At 45.7% G+C, this 15,434-nt stretch overlaps 1 protein-coding gene across 1 annotated transcript in view; it reads left to right on the top strand.

Annotated features, from left to right (window-relative positions):
- Nucleotides 1-15,434, top strand: part of ABCC9 (ATP binding cassette subfamily C member 9) — a 351,651-nt gene that overhangs the window by 130,194 nt on the left and 206,023 nt on the right. The window lies entirely within an intron of this gene.

A 15,434-nucleotide genomic window follows, 5' to 3' on the forward strand; every position in this document is an offset into this window, starting at 1 on the left:
ACAGCTATAATTCTATTTAATAATAATAATGACATTTATTAAGCACTTACTATGTGCAAAGCACTGTTCTAAGCGCTGGGGAGGCTACACGGTGATCAGGTTGTTCCACGGGGGGCTCACAGTCTTCATCCCCATTTTTCAGATGAGGTAACTGAGGCACAGAGAACGGAAGTGACTTGCCCAAAGTCATACAGCTAATATTGACACTTATCTACTTGTTCTGTTTTGCTGTCTGTCTCCCCCTACTAGACTGTGAGCCCACTGTTGGGTAGGGACTGTCTCTATATGTTGCCAACTTGGACTTCCCAAGTGCTTAGTGCAGTGCTCTGCACATAGTAAGAGCTCAATAAATACGATTGAATGAATGAATGAATGTGAGCCTGTTTTTTGGGTAGGGACCGTCTCTATATGTTGCCAAATTCTACTTCCCAAGTGCTTAGTACAGTGCTCTGCACACAGTAAGTGCTCAATAAATACGATTGAATGAATGAATGAATCAATCAATCGTATTTATTGAGCACTTACTGTGTGCAGAGCACTGTACTAAATGCTTGGGAATTACAAGCTGGCAACATATAGAGACAGTCCCTACCCAACAGGGGTTTCACAGTCTAGAAGGGGGAGACAGAGAACAAAACCAAACATACTAACAAAATAAAATAAATAGAATAGATAGGTACAAGTAAAATAAATAAATAAATGAATAGAGTAATAAATATGTACAAACATATGTACACATATACAGGTGCTGTGGGGAAGGGAAGGAGGTAAGATGGGGGGGAAGGAGAGGGGAATGAATGAATGTGAGCCTGTTTTTGGGTAGGGACCATCTCTATATGTTGCCAAATTCTACTTTCCAAGCACTTAGTCCAGTGCTCTGCATCCGTAAGCGCTCAATAAATACGATTGAATGAATGAATGATTGAATGTGAGCCTGTTTTTGGGTAGGGACCGTCTCTATATGGTGCCAAATTCTACTTTCCAAGCGCTTAGTCCAGTGCTCTGCATCCCGTAAGCGCTCAGTAAACACGATTGAATGAATGAATGCTTAGAATAGTGCTTGGCACAGAGTAAGTGCTCAACAAATACCGTAATTATTATTATAATGGGAGTGAATTAGGAAATGGAAGTATTATTGTCAGGCAATGGAGCGGGTTGAATTGAAGCAGGTCAGAATGAATTTAAGGTGGACAAGGTCAGAGGGACGTCTGGATTTCCTCCAAGAGGGGTCCACAGCTCGGACATGGGAGCGGAGGAAGCGGAGGTGATTCGGGGTTGCCAGTAAGTAGTAGGAGGCCATTCATTCATCCATTCATTCATTCAATCATATTTATTGAGCGCTTACTGTGTGCAGAGCACTGTACTAAGCGCTTGGGAAGTACAAGTTGGCAACATATAGAGAGACGGTCCCTACCCAACAGTGGGCTCACAGAGGAAGGACAGAGGAAGGCCAGAGGAGGGACAGGGGAGTGAGGGAGTTCAGTTCATTCATTCATTCAATCGTATTTATTGAGCGCTTACTGCGTGCAGAGCACTGTACTAAACGCTTGGGAAGTTCAAGTTGGCAACATATAGAGACGGTCCCTACCCAACAGTGGGCTCACAGTCTAGTTCAGTGGAGATGGTAGTGTTGAAGTTCTAGACTGCGAGCCTGTTGTTGGGTAGGGGCCGTCTTTATAAATTGCCAACTTGTACTTCCCCAAGCGCTTAGTCCAGTGCTCTGCACACAGTAAGCGCTCAATAAATACGATTGAATGAATGAATGAAGGGGTCGATCTGTGCATCTGGAGAAGCATCTTGGTATAGTGGTTAGAGCCCGGCCCGGAAATCAGAAGGTCATGGGTTCTAATCCCGCCTCCGCCACCTGTCTGCTGTGTGAACTTGGGCCCCCTCCCCATCCCCTCGCCTTACCTCCTTCCCCTCCCCACAGCACCTGTATATATGTTTGTATGTATTTATTACTCTATTCATTTTATTTGTACATATCTATTCTATTTATTTTATTTTGTTAATATGTTTTGCTTTGTCGTCCGTCTCCCCCTTCTAGACTGTAAGCCCACGGTTGGGTAGGGACCGTCTCTATATGTTGCCAACTTGGACTTCCCAAGCGCTTAGTCCAGTGCTCTGCACACAGTCAGCGCTCAATAAATACGTTTGAATGAATGAATGAATGAATGAAGTCACTTCAATCAATCAATCAATCATATTTATTGAGCGCTTACTGTGTGCAGAGCACTGGACTAAGCGCTTGGGAAGTCCAAGTTGGCAACATATAGAGACGGTCCCTACCCGACAGTGGGCTCACAGTCTCAGGGCCTCAGTTACCTCATCTAGAAAATGGGGATCAAGACCGCGAGCCCCACATGGGACAACGGACTGTATCCAATCCGATTTACTGGTAACTGCTCCAGCGATTTGGCATCTAGTAAGCGCTTAACAAATACCACCATCATTATTATTATTATTATGGAGACTAGAAGGGGTAGGATGGCTGTAGGATATTAGAGGGGGGTCCAAAGAATGGAGGTCTCGGGGTGGGGGGAAGAAGGTTAGATTTGTGTTGGGGTGGGTGTCTGGGAAAGAGAGCAGCTGAGGAGGTTGTGATGTGACAGAGGAATTTCAGAATGGGTGAGGGGAGAGATTGTGCTGAGCACTGTGTTAAGCACTTGGAGAGCCCAACAATATAATATTCATTCATTCAATTGTATTTATTGAGCACTTACTGTGTGCAGAGCACTGTACTAAGCGCTTGGGAATTAATAATAATAGTGATGGCATTTATTAATTAATTGATTAATCACGTGGAACAGCCTGTTCACCTTGTAACCTCCTCAGTGCTTAGAACAGTGCTTGGCACATAGTAAACGCTTAATAAATGCCATTATTATTATTATTATTATGCGCTTATTATGTGCAAAGCACTGCTCTAAGCGCTGGAGAGGTTACAAGGTGATCAGGTTGTCCCACAGGAAGCTCACAGTCTTAATCCCCATTTTCCAGATGAGGGAACCAAGGCACAGAGAATGATAATAACAATAATGATGATGGCATTTGTTAAGCGCTTACTATGTGCAAAGCACTGTTCTAAGCGCTGCGGAGGATACAAGGTGATCTTGTTGTCCCACCTGGGGCTCACAGTCTTAATCCCCATTTTCCACATGAGGGAACTGAGGCCTAGAGAAGTGAAGTGACTTGCCCAAAGTCACACAGCTGACAATTGGCGGAGCCGGGATTTGAACCCATGACCTCTGACTCCAAAGCTCGGGCTCTTTCCACTGAGCCACACTAAGTTGGCACAGTTCTGTGCCCTGAGTGATCTTATGATATTAATGATAATTATGGAATTTGTTAAGTGCTTACTATGTGCCAAGCACTGCACTAAGCGCTGGGGTGGATACAAGCCAATCGGGTTAGACACAGTCCCTGTCCCACGTGGGGCTCACAGTCTCAATCCCCATTTTACAGATGAGGGTACTGAGGCCCAGAGAGGTGATGTGAGTTGACCCAGGCCACGCAGCAGACAGGTGGCAAAGCTGGGATTAGAACCCTTGATCTGGCTCAGTGGAAAGAGCCCGGGATTTGGAGTCAGAGGTCATGGGTTCAAATCCCAGCTCCGCCACTTGTCAGCTGTGTGACCTTGGGAAAGTCACTTGACCTCTCTGTGCCTCAGTTCCCTCATCTGTCAAATGGGGATGAAGACTGTGAGCCCTCTGTGGGACAACCTGATCACCCTGTAACCTCCCCAGTGCTTAGAACAGTGCTTTCCACATAGAAAATGCTTCATTCATTCATTCATTCAATCATATTTATTGAGTGCTTACTGTGTGCAGAGCACTGTACTAAGCGCTTGGGAAGTACAAGTTGACAACATATAGAGACGGTCCCTACCCAACAGTGGGCTCACAGTCTAGAAAAGTGGGCTCACAGTCTAGAAAATAATGATAATAAGAATAATAATAATAATTAATAATAATAATAATAATAATAATATGGCATTTGTTATGTGCTTACTATGTGCAAAGCACTGTTCTAAGTGCCATAATAATAATAATAATGACATTTATGAAGTGATTACTATGTGCAAAGTACTGTTGTAAGCACTGGGGAGGATACAAGGTGATCAGGTCGTCCCACGTGGGGCTCACAGTCTTCATCCCCATTTTCCAGATGAGGCAACTGAGGCACAGAGAAGTGAATTGACTTGCCCAAAGTCACCCAGCTGACAGTTGGTGGAGCTGGGATTTGAACCTGTGACCTCTGACTCCAAAGCCCGGGCTCTTTCCTACTGAGCCACGCTGCTTCTCAGACTAGAGGGAGAGACAGACAGTAATAGAAATAAAGAAATGACAGATATCGGTGTGGGTGTGGGATGCAGAAGGGAGAGGGAGAAAAGGAAATGACGGCTTAGTCCGGGAAGGCTTCTAGGAGGAGATGGGCCTTCAATAAGGCTTAGAAGGTGGGGAGACGATTATTTTCAGTGGGATTTGAGGAGGGAGGGCATTGCAGGCCGGAGGCAGGATGTGGGTGAAGGGTCGGCGGTGAGACAGATCAATCAATCAATAGTATTTATTGAGCGCTTACTGTGTGCAGAGCACTGTACTAAGCGCTTGGGAAGATGAGATCGAAGTACAGTGAGTGGTTTGATATTAGAGGAGCGAAGTGTGCGGGTTGCGTTGGATTAGGAGAGAAGGGAGGTGAGGTAGGAGGGGGCGAGGGGATGGACGGCTTTAAAGCCGATGGTGAGGAGTTTCTGTTGGGTGCGGAGGTGGGTGGACAACCCCTGGAGGGTCTTGAAGAGTGAGGTAACTTGTCCTGAATTTATTTGTGGAAAAATGGAAAAATGATGCAGGCAGCAGAGTGAAATATGGACTGGAGAGGGGAGAGCCTGGAGGCGGGGAGGTCAGCAAGGAGGCTGATGCCGTCGAGTCAAGCGTTTCTGTGCCGTGTGCTGTTATAATAATTTTAATAATGATGGTACTTGTTAAGTGCTTAATATGTGCCAATAATAATAATAATGGTACTTGTTAAGCGCTTAATATGTGCCCGTAATAATAATAATGATAATAATGATGGCATTTATTAAGTGCTTACTACGTGCAAAGCACTGTTCGAAGAGAAGCAGCGTGGCTCAATGGAAAGAGCCCGGGCTTGGGAATCAGAGGTCATAAATTGAGCCCACTGTTGGGTAGGGACCATCTCTATATGTTCCCAACTTGTACTTCCCAAGCGCTTAGTACAGTGCTCTGCACGCAGTAAGCGCTCCATAAATACGATTGAATGAATGAATGAATAAGTTCAAATCCCTGCTCTGCCGCTTGTCAGCTGTGTGACTTTGGGCAAGTCACTTTGCTTCTCTGTGCCTCAGTTCCCTCATCTGTAAAATGGGGATGAAGACTGTGAGTCCCCCCGTGGGACAATCTGATCACCTTGTATCCTCCCCAGCGCTTAGAACAGTGCTTTGCACATAGTAAGCCCTTAACAAATGCCATCCTTATTATTCTAAGCGCTGGGGTTGTTACAAGGTGATCAGGTTGTCCCATGTGGGGCTCACAGTCTTAATCCCCATTTTCCAGATGAGGTCACTGAGGCCCAGAGCCACTGTTGGGTAGGGACCGTCTCTATATGTTGCCGACTTGTACTTCCCAAATGCTTAGTACAGTGCTCTGCACACAGTAAGCGCTCAATAAATACGATTGATTGATTGATTAAGCGGCTTGCCCAAAGTCACACAGCTGCCAAGCGGCGGAGGCAGGATTAGAACCCACATCCTCTGACTCCCAAGCCCGGGCTCTTTCCACTGAGCCGCGCCGCTTCTCGGTTTTCAGCATACCTTCAAGATCAATAATAATAATAATGGCATTTGTTAAGCGCTTACTATGTGCAGAGCACTGTTCTAAGCGCTGGGGGGGATACAAGGTGATCAAGTTGTCCCACGTGGGGCTCACAGTCTTCATCCCCATTTTACAGATGAGGGAACTGAGGCTCAGAGAAGTGAAGTTCTCTGAGTATATTAAGCGCTTCCCTTCAAGGCCCTGCTGAGAGCTCACCTCCTCCAGGAGGCCTTCCCAGACTGAGCCCCTTCTTTCCTCTCCCCCTCGTCCCCCTCTCCATCCCCCCGTCTTACCTCCTTCCCTTCCCCACAGCACCTGTATATATGGATATATGGTTGTACATATTTATTACTCTATTTATTTATTTATTTTACTTGTACATTTCTATCCTATTTATTTTATTTTGTTGGTATGTTTGGTTCTGTTCTTTGTCTCCCCCTTTTAGACTGTGAGCCCACTGTTGGGTAGGGACTGTCTCTATGTGTTGCCAATTTGTACTTCCCAAGCGCTTAGTACAGTGCTCTGCACATAGTAAGCGCTCAATAAATACGATTGATTGATTGATTGATTGAAGTGACTTGCCCAAGGTCACACAGCGGACATGTGGCGGAGCCGGGACTCGAACCCGTGACCCACGATCAATCAATCAATCGTATTTACTGAGCGCTTACTGTGTGCAGAGCACTGTACTAAGCGCTTGGGAAGTACAGGTTGATATCGTAGATTTCCCAAGCAGGCTCAGATCTCGTTAAATTTATAACCGCGTAGTCCCTCTGAGCGATTGGGGCGATGACCGGCCCGACTCTTTCAACTCTGGACTGGATTCCTAAAATTAGGCTTTTGATAAGGAAAGTCAGAAGTGGTAAGTGCACGCTGAATTTCTACCGAGCTACTCACTTTCCATGAAAAGGAATTGTTTTCTACGGAAGAATGGCCACCGCCAAATCGAAGGGGCTTTTGTTGACCAGCTCTTGCCCGAAAGAGAGCGATTAGTACAATGCTTTGCACACAGTAAGCGCTCAGTAAATAATAATAATAATAACGATGGCACTTATTAAGCGCTTACTATGTGCAAAGCACTGTTCTAAGCGCCGGGGAAGTTACAAGGCGATCAGGTTGTCCCTCAGGGGGCTCACAGTCTTAATCCCCATTTTACAGATGAGGGAACTGAGGCACAGGGAAGTGAAGTCACTTGCCCAAAGTCACACAGCTGACAATTGGCAGAGCCGGGATTTGAACCCGTGACCTCTGACTCCAAACCCCGGGCTCTTTCCACTGAGCCACGCTGCTTCTCTAGAAAATACGATTGAATGAATGAATGAAAGAGAAGTGTTCATAGATTAAAAAATTAACACTGTTGCCTTGACAGTTTAGGAGAAGCAGCGTGGCCCAGTGGAAAGAGCCCGGGTTTGGGAGTCAGAGGTCGTGGGTTCTAATCCCGGCTCCACCACTTGTCAGCTGTGTGACTTTGGGCAAGTCACGTCACTTCTCTTTGCCTCAGTTCCCTCATCTGTAAAATGGGGACCAAGACTGTGAGCCCCACATGGGACAACCTTGATTATCTTGTATCCCCCCAGCGCTTAGAACAGTGCTTGGCACATAGTTAGCACTTAACAAATACCAACATTATTATTTCTTTCCTAAAGCAATCGTCGAGCACAGGCCCGGGAGTCAGAAGGACCTGGGTTCCAATCCCGGCTCGCCCACTTAATAATGATAGCATTTATTAAGCGCTTACTATGTGCAAAACACTGTTCTAAGCGCTGGGGAGGTTACACGGTGATCAGATTGTCCCACGGGGGGCTCACAGTCTTAATCCCCATTTTCCAGATGAGGCAACTGGGGCACAGAGAAGTGAAGTGACTTGCCCAAAGTCACCCAGCTAAGTGGCGGAGCCGGGATTTGAACCCATGACCTCTGACTCCAAAGCCCGGGCTCTTTCCACTGAGCCACGCTGCTTCACTTGTTTGCTGTGTGACCTTGGTCAACTCACTTGGCTTCTCTGGGCCTCAGTTACCTCGTCTGTAAAATGGGGATGAAGACCATGAGCCCCCCATGTGGGACAGGGACTGTGTCCGATCCAGTTTGTGAGACTGTGAGCCCGTTGTTGGGTAGGGATTGTCTCTGTTGCCGAATTGTACTTTCTAAGCGCTCAGCACAGTGCTCTGCACCCAGTAAGCACTCAATAAATACGATCGAATGAATGAATCCACCCCAGCCCTTAGTACATTTCCCGTTACAGAGTACATGCTTAACAAATGCCACAGTTATTATTATTGTGTGTATTTTTCTCTCGTAATAATGATGATAATGTTAGTATTTATATACATATATAACCATATATATATATATATATATATATATATATCCTGAGAAGCAGCATGGCATAGTGGATAAAGCACAGAAGCAGCATGGCTCAGTGGAAAGAGCCCGGGCTTTGGAGCCAGAGGTCATGGGTTCGAATACTGGCTCCGCCACATGTCTGCTGTGTGACCTTGGGCAAGTCACTTCACTTCTCTGAGCCTCAGTTCCCTCATCTGTAAAACGGGGATGAAGACTGTGAGCCCCTTGTAGGACAACCTGATCACCTTGTATCCCCCCCAGCGCTTAGAACAGTGCTTTGTACATAGTAAGCGCTTAATAAATGCCATTATTTTTCATTTATAAGCGTTTAGTACAGTGCTCTGCACACAGTAAGCGCTCAATAAATACGGTTGATGATTGATGATAAAGCTCAGGCTTGAGAATCAGAGGTCATGGGTTCAAATGTCAGCTCCGCCGCTTGTCAGCTGTGTGACTTTGGGCAAGTCACTTCTCTGTGCCTCAGTTACCTCATCTGTAAAATGGGGATTAAGATTGGGAGCCCTACGTGGGACAACCTGATCACCTTGTCTCCTCCCCAGCGCTTAGAACAGTGCTTGCACCTAGTAAGCGCTTAACAAATACCAAAATTATTATTATTTGTCATTTTAGGGATGGCTGAGGCACAGAGAAGTTAAGTGACTTGTCCAAAGCCACGCAGCAGACAACTGGAAGAACTGGGATTAGATCCCATGAACTTCCGGCTCTCAGGCCCGTGCTTTATCGCACGTTGAAATTTGGTACTGCTTTTTAAATCATTTTCATTTGGAGGGCTAATAGTCTATGTATAGCTCCTAAAACCACCCCAAGGACCTTATCCAAAGACTTCATTCGCCAAAAACAACTTGGCTCGTCGGAAACGTGACTTTTGATCATCTCTCATGCGAAAGCAGTGGTTTAAAAGAATGTCCGCCTGGCCAGCGGATCGCTTCGATCATCAATCAAATTAATCGTTCCTGATATTCAGGCCCGACGTGACTTATTCTTGGGACGGGCCCTTTCGTTCGTCTTTTGAGATTTAAGTTCAACGACCACCGGAGTTGTTTTCCTAAAAACAATATTTATTTTAAAAAAAAATTGACACAGCCCCTTTCTCAAAAGCACTCAAAGGCTAAGTAGTGGTATTAGTTGTGGTATTTATTGACCACCCACCGGGGAAAATGTTCTGTACAGAGCGCTATTAGATCATTTAGTGCATTCATTAATTCATTCACTCAATCGTATTTATTGAGTGCTTACTGTGTGCAGAGCACTGTGCTAAGCGCTTCGAAAGTAGAGAAGCAGCGTGGCTCAATGGAAAGAGCATGGACTTGGGAGTCAAGTCATGGGTTCTAATCCCGGCTCCGCCACTTGTCAGCTGTGTGACTCTGGGCAAGTCACTTCACTTCCCTGGGCCTCAGTTCCCTCACCTGTAAAATGAGGATTGAGACTGTGAGCCCCAGGTGGGCCAACCTGATCACCTTGTAATAATAATAATAATAATAATAATAATAATGGCATTTATTAAGCGCTTACTACGTGCAAAGCACTGTTCTAAGCACTGGGGGGATACAAGGTGATGAGGTTGTCCCACGTGGGGCTCACAGTCTTCATCCCCATTTTACAGATGAGGGAACTGAGGGCCAGAGAAGATAAGTGACTTGCCCAAAGTCACACAGCTGACAAGTGGCGGAGCCGGGATTCGAACCCATGACCTCTGACTCCAAAGCCCGGGCTCTTTCCCACTTGTATCCTCCTCAGCGCTTAGAACAGCGCTTGGCACATAGTAAGCACTTAACAAATACCATTATTACTACTATTATCAGAGAAGCAGCCTGGCTTAGTGGAAAGAGCATGGACTTGGGAATCAGAGGTCATGGGTTCTAATCCCGGCTCTGCCACTTATCAGCTGTGCGACTTTGGGCAAGTCGCTTAACTTCTCACTGCTTCAGTTCCCTCATCTGGAAAATGGGGATGAAAACTGTTAGCCCCACATGGGACAACCAGAGTACCCTGTATCTCCCCCAGTGCTTAGAACAGTGCGTGGCTCATAGTAAGCGCTTAACAAATACCATCGTTACTATTATTACTATTACTACAGTTCAGCACACAGTGAATAATAATAATAATAATAACGATGGTATTTGTTAAGCGCTTACTATGTGCCAAGCACTGTTCTAAGCGCTGAATAATGATGGTATTTGTTAAGTACTTACTATGTGCTCCGCACTGTTCTAAGCACTGGGGTAGATACGAGGTAAATCGGGTTGTCCCACTTTGGGCTCACAGTTTTAATCCCCATTTTCCAGATGAGGTCACTGAGGCCCAGAGAAGTGAAGTGATTTGCCCAAAGTCACACAGCTGATAAGGGGCGGAGCTGGGATTAGAACCCACGACCTCTGATTCCCAAGCCCGGCCCATTCCATTAAGCCATGCAGTGAACATTCAGTAAATACCAGTAAATGCACACTTTTAGGCTGTGAGCCCACTGTTGGGTAGGGACTGTCTCTATATGTTGCCAATTTGTACTTCCCAAGCGCTTAGTACAGTGCTCTGCACATAGTAAGCGCTCAATAAATACGATTGATGATGATGATGATTGACTGTATTGCTGTATTGTCCTCTCCCAAGCACTTGGTACAGTGCTCTGCCCACAGTAAGCGCTCAATAAATGGTGTTCTGGTATTTATTAAGTGCTTACTATGTGCCAGGCACTGTATTAAGCGTTGGGAGAGAAGCAGCGTGGCTCAGGGGAAAGAGCACGGGCTTTGGAGTCAGTGGTCATGGGTTCAAATCCCCCTTAGCTGTGGGACTTTGGGCGAGTCACTTTACTTCTCTGAGCCTCAGTGGCCTCATCTGGAAAATGGGGATTAAAAGTGTGAGCCCCCCCGTGGGTCAAACTGATCACCTTGTAACCTCCCCAGCGCTTAGAACAGTGCTTCGTGCATAGTAAGCGCTTAATAAATGCACTTCTTCTTATTATTAAATAATAATAATAAATTCTTCATCTTATTATTATTACCACAAGGAAATTGGGTTGGACACAGTCCTGCATTGGGCTCACAATCCCAGCACCCCCGCTTGTACAGCTTACCCATTTTACAGATGAGGTAACTGAGACAAAGAAAAGTTAAGTGATTTGCCCAAAGTCGCAGTCTAGCCTAATGGATAGAGCCCAGGCCTGAGAGTCGGAAGGACATAGGTTCTAATCCCGGCTCCGCCACTTGTCTGCTGTGTGACTTTGGGCAAGTCACTTCACTTCTCTGGGCCTCAGTTACCTCATCTGTAAAATGGGGATGAAGACTGGGAGCCCCCCGTGGGACAACCTGATCACCTTGTAATCTCCCCAGCGCTTAGAACAGTGCTCTGCACATAGTAAGTGCTTAATAAATGCCATTATTATTATTATTATTATTATGAGGGACAGGGACAGTGGCCAACAAGATTATCTCGTGTCTTGTATACATGAGAAGCAGTGTGGCTTAGTGGAAAGACCCCAGGCTTGGGAGTCAAAGGTCATGGGTTCTAATCCCTGCTCTTTTCAGCTGTGTGACTTTGGGCTAGTCACTTAACTTCCCTGTGCCTCAACTACCTCATCTGTAAAATGGGGGTTAAGACTGTGAGCCCCACGGGGGACAACCTGATTATCTTGTATCTACCCCAGCGCTTAGAACAGTGCTTGGCACATAGTAAGTGCTAAACCGATACTATCATTAATATTATTAATATTATTATTGCTCTCTAAACTGTGAGCTTCTTGTCGGCAGGGAATGGTTTACCGACTCTGTTATATTGTACTCTCCCAAGAGCTTATTCTAGTGTTCTGCACATAGAAAGTGCTCAATAACTACCATTCATTCATCATCAATCGTATTTATTGAACGCTTACTGTGCGCAGGGCACTGTATTAAGCGCTTGGGAAGTACAAATTGGCAACATATAGAGACAGTCCCTACCCAACAGTGGGCTCACAGTCTAAAAGGGGGAGACAGAGAACAAAACCAAACATACTAACAAAATAAAATAAATAGAATAGATATGTACAAGTAAAATAAATAAATAAATAAATAAATAAATTCATTCATTCATTTATTGATTATCTACCCCAGTGCTTAATACAGTGTCCGGCACACATTAAGTGCTTGACAAGTTTCAAAGAAAAAATAAGAATTGAATAATAATGATGGCATTTGTTAAGCGCTTACTATGTGCCAAGCACTGTTCTAAGCGCTGGGCACTGTTGGTCAACTAGATATGAATAGGTATACAAATGCTGACTGAATAATAATAATGATAATAATAATAATGTTGGTATTAAGTGCTTACTATGTGCAAAGCACTGTTCTAAGCACTGGGGGGAATGCAAGGAGATGAGGTTGTCCCATGTGGGGCTCACAGTCTTCATCCCCATTTTACAGATGAGGGAACTGAGGCCCAGAGAAGTGAAGTGAGTTGCCCAAGGTCACACAGCAGACATGTGGGGGAGGCGGGATTCGAACCCATGACCTCTGTCTCCCAAGCCCACGCTCTTTCCACTGAAGATGAGCATAGCAGCAGATGAGAAGCAGCGTTGCCTAGTGGCTAGAGCCTGGGAGTCAGAAGGACCTGAGTTCTAATCCCGGCTCTGCCACTCGTCTGCTGTGTGACCTTGGACAAGTCACTTCCCTTCTCTGGGCCTCGGTTACTTCATCTGTCAAAGGGGGATTGAACCTCTGAGTCCCACGTGAGACAAGGAATTAAAAGAAGTAGCGTGGCTTAATGGAAAGAGCCCGGGGTTGGGAGTCAGGGGTCGTGGGTTCTAATCCTCCTCCGCCACTAATCAGCTGTGTGACTTTGGAAAAGTCACTTTACTTCTCTGTGCCTTAGTTTCCTCATCTGTGAAATGGGGGTGAAGACTGTGAGCCCCATGTGGGACAAGCTGATTACCTTGTATCTCCCCCAGAGCTTAGAACAGGGCTCGGCACATAGTAAGCGCTTAACAAATACCATCATCATCATCATCATCATCACATTACTCTATTACTATTTGTTCTATTACTCTATTACTCTATTTATTTTTTGTGTATTTATTTATTTTACTTGTACATATCTATTCTATTTTATTTTGTTAGTATACTTGGTTTTGTCTCCCCCTTTTAGACTGTGAGCCCACTGTTGGGTAGGGACTGTCTCTATATGTTGCCAATTTGTACTTCCCAAGCGCTTAGTACAGTGCTCTGCACACAGTAAGTGCTCAATAAATATGATTGATTGATTGATCACAAGGGACTGTGTCCCTATCGATTGGTTTGTATCCACCCCAGTGTTTAGTACAGTGCCTGGCACAAAACAAGCACTTAACAAATACCAGAATTATTACTATAATTATTACTAAGTGCTTACGAAAGCACAATACAACAGAATTAGCAGATACGTCCCCTGTCCTTAACGAGAGGTTTGCTAAGCCCAAGAACCCAAGGTGAAAGGGGACGAGGAGACACTGAGAGGTCAATTAGTAGTATTTATGTTGCCAACTTGTACTTCCCAAGCGCTTAGTACGGAGCTCTGCACACAGTATGTGCTCAATAAATACGATTGATTGATTGATTATTGAGCGCTCACTGTGTGCAGAGCTCTGTACTAAGTGCTCGGGAGAGCACTATATAGCAGAGTCGGTAGACAAGATTTTGCAGATGAGAGAACTGAGGCACAGAGTAGTGAAGAGACCTGCCCAAGATCACACAGCACACAACGTGGCCTGGGCCTGGAATGCCCCCAATCCCTCTGCCCATCCGCCAAGCTCGCTCTCTTCCTCCCTTCAAGGCCCTACTGAGAGCTCACCTCCTCCAGGAGGCCTTCCCACACTCAGCCCCTTCCTTCCTCTCCCCCTCGTCCCCCTCTCCATCCCCCCATCTTACCTCCTTCCCTTCCCCACAGCACCTGTATATATGTATATATGTTTGTACATACTTATTACTCTATTTATGTATTTATTTTTCTTGTACATATCTATTCTATTTATTTAATTTTGTTAGTATGTTTGGTTTTGTTCTCTGTCTCCCCGTTTTAGACTGTGAGCCCACTGTTGGGTAGGGACTATCTCTATATGTTGCCAACTTGTACTTCCCAAGCGCTTACTACAGTGTTCTGCACACAGTAAGCGCTCAATAAATACGATTGATGATGATGATGATGATGATGACACGTGGCGGAGCTGGGATTAGAACCCAGGGCCTCTGTCTCCCAGATCTGGGGTCTCAGGGTTTCCTTTCTCCCCCTCTAGACTGTCAGCTCGTCGTGGGCAGGGAATGCATCTATTTATTGTTCTATTGTACTCTCCCAAGCGCTTAGTACAGTGCTTTGGTACATCGTATGCGGCTAGGGAGTCAGAAGTCGTGGGTTCAAATCCCGATCTGCTGTGTGTCCTTGGACAAGTCATTTAACCTCTCTGTGCCTCAGTTCCCCCATCTGGAAAATGGGGATGAAGACTGTGAGCCCCACGTGGGACAACCTGATCACCTTGTATCTCCCCCAGTGCTTAGAACAGTGCTCGGTACATAGTAGGCATTTAACAAATGCCATCATTATTATTAATCGTATTTATTGAGCGCTTACTGTGTGCAGAGCACTGTACTAAGTGCTTGGGAAGTACAAGTTGACAACATATAGAGACAGTCCCTACCCAGCAGTGGGCTCACAGTCTAAAAGGGGGAGACAGAGAACAAAACCAAACATACTAACAAGTATTATTATAATATATATTATATTATTATTATAGTATTATTATTACTATTATTAATCTGGATGTCCGCCCGCCACCTAAAGCTCAACATGTCGAAGACTGAGCTCCTTGTCTTTCCTCCCAAACCTTGTCCTCTCCCTGACTTTCCCATCTCTGTTGACGGCACTACCATCCTTCCCGTCTCACAAGCCCGCAAACTTGGTGTCATCCTCGACTCCGCTCTCTCGTTCACCCCTCACATCCAAGCCGTCACCAAAACCTGCCGGTCTCAGCTCCGCAACATTGCCAAGATCCGCCCTTTCCTCTCCATCCCAACCGCCACCCTGCTCGTTCAAGCTCTCATCCTATCCCGCCTGGACTACTGTATCAGCCTTCTCTCTGATCTCCCATTCTCGTGTCTCTCTCCACTTCAATCCATACTTCATGCTGCTGCCCGGATTATCTTTGTCCAGAAACGCTCTGGGCATATTACTCCCCTCCTCAAAAATCTCCAGTGGCTACCAATCAATCTGCGCATCAGGCAGAAACTCCTCACCCTGGGC

The sequence above is a fragment of the Tachyglossus aculeatus genome, chromosome 2 (assembly GCF_015852505.1).
Source record: "Tachyglossus aculeatus isolate mTacAcu1 chromosome 2, mTacAcu1.pri, whole genome shotgun sequence".
Lineage (NCBI taxonomy): Eukaryota > Metazoa > Chordata > Mammalia > Monotremata > Tachyglossidae > Tachyglossus > Tachyglossus aculeatus.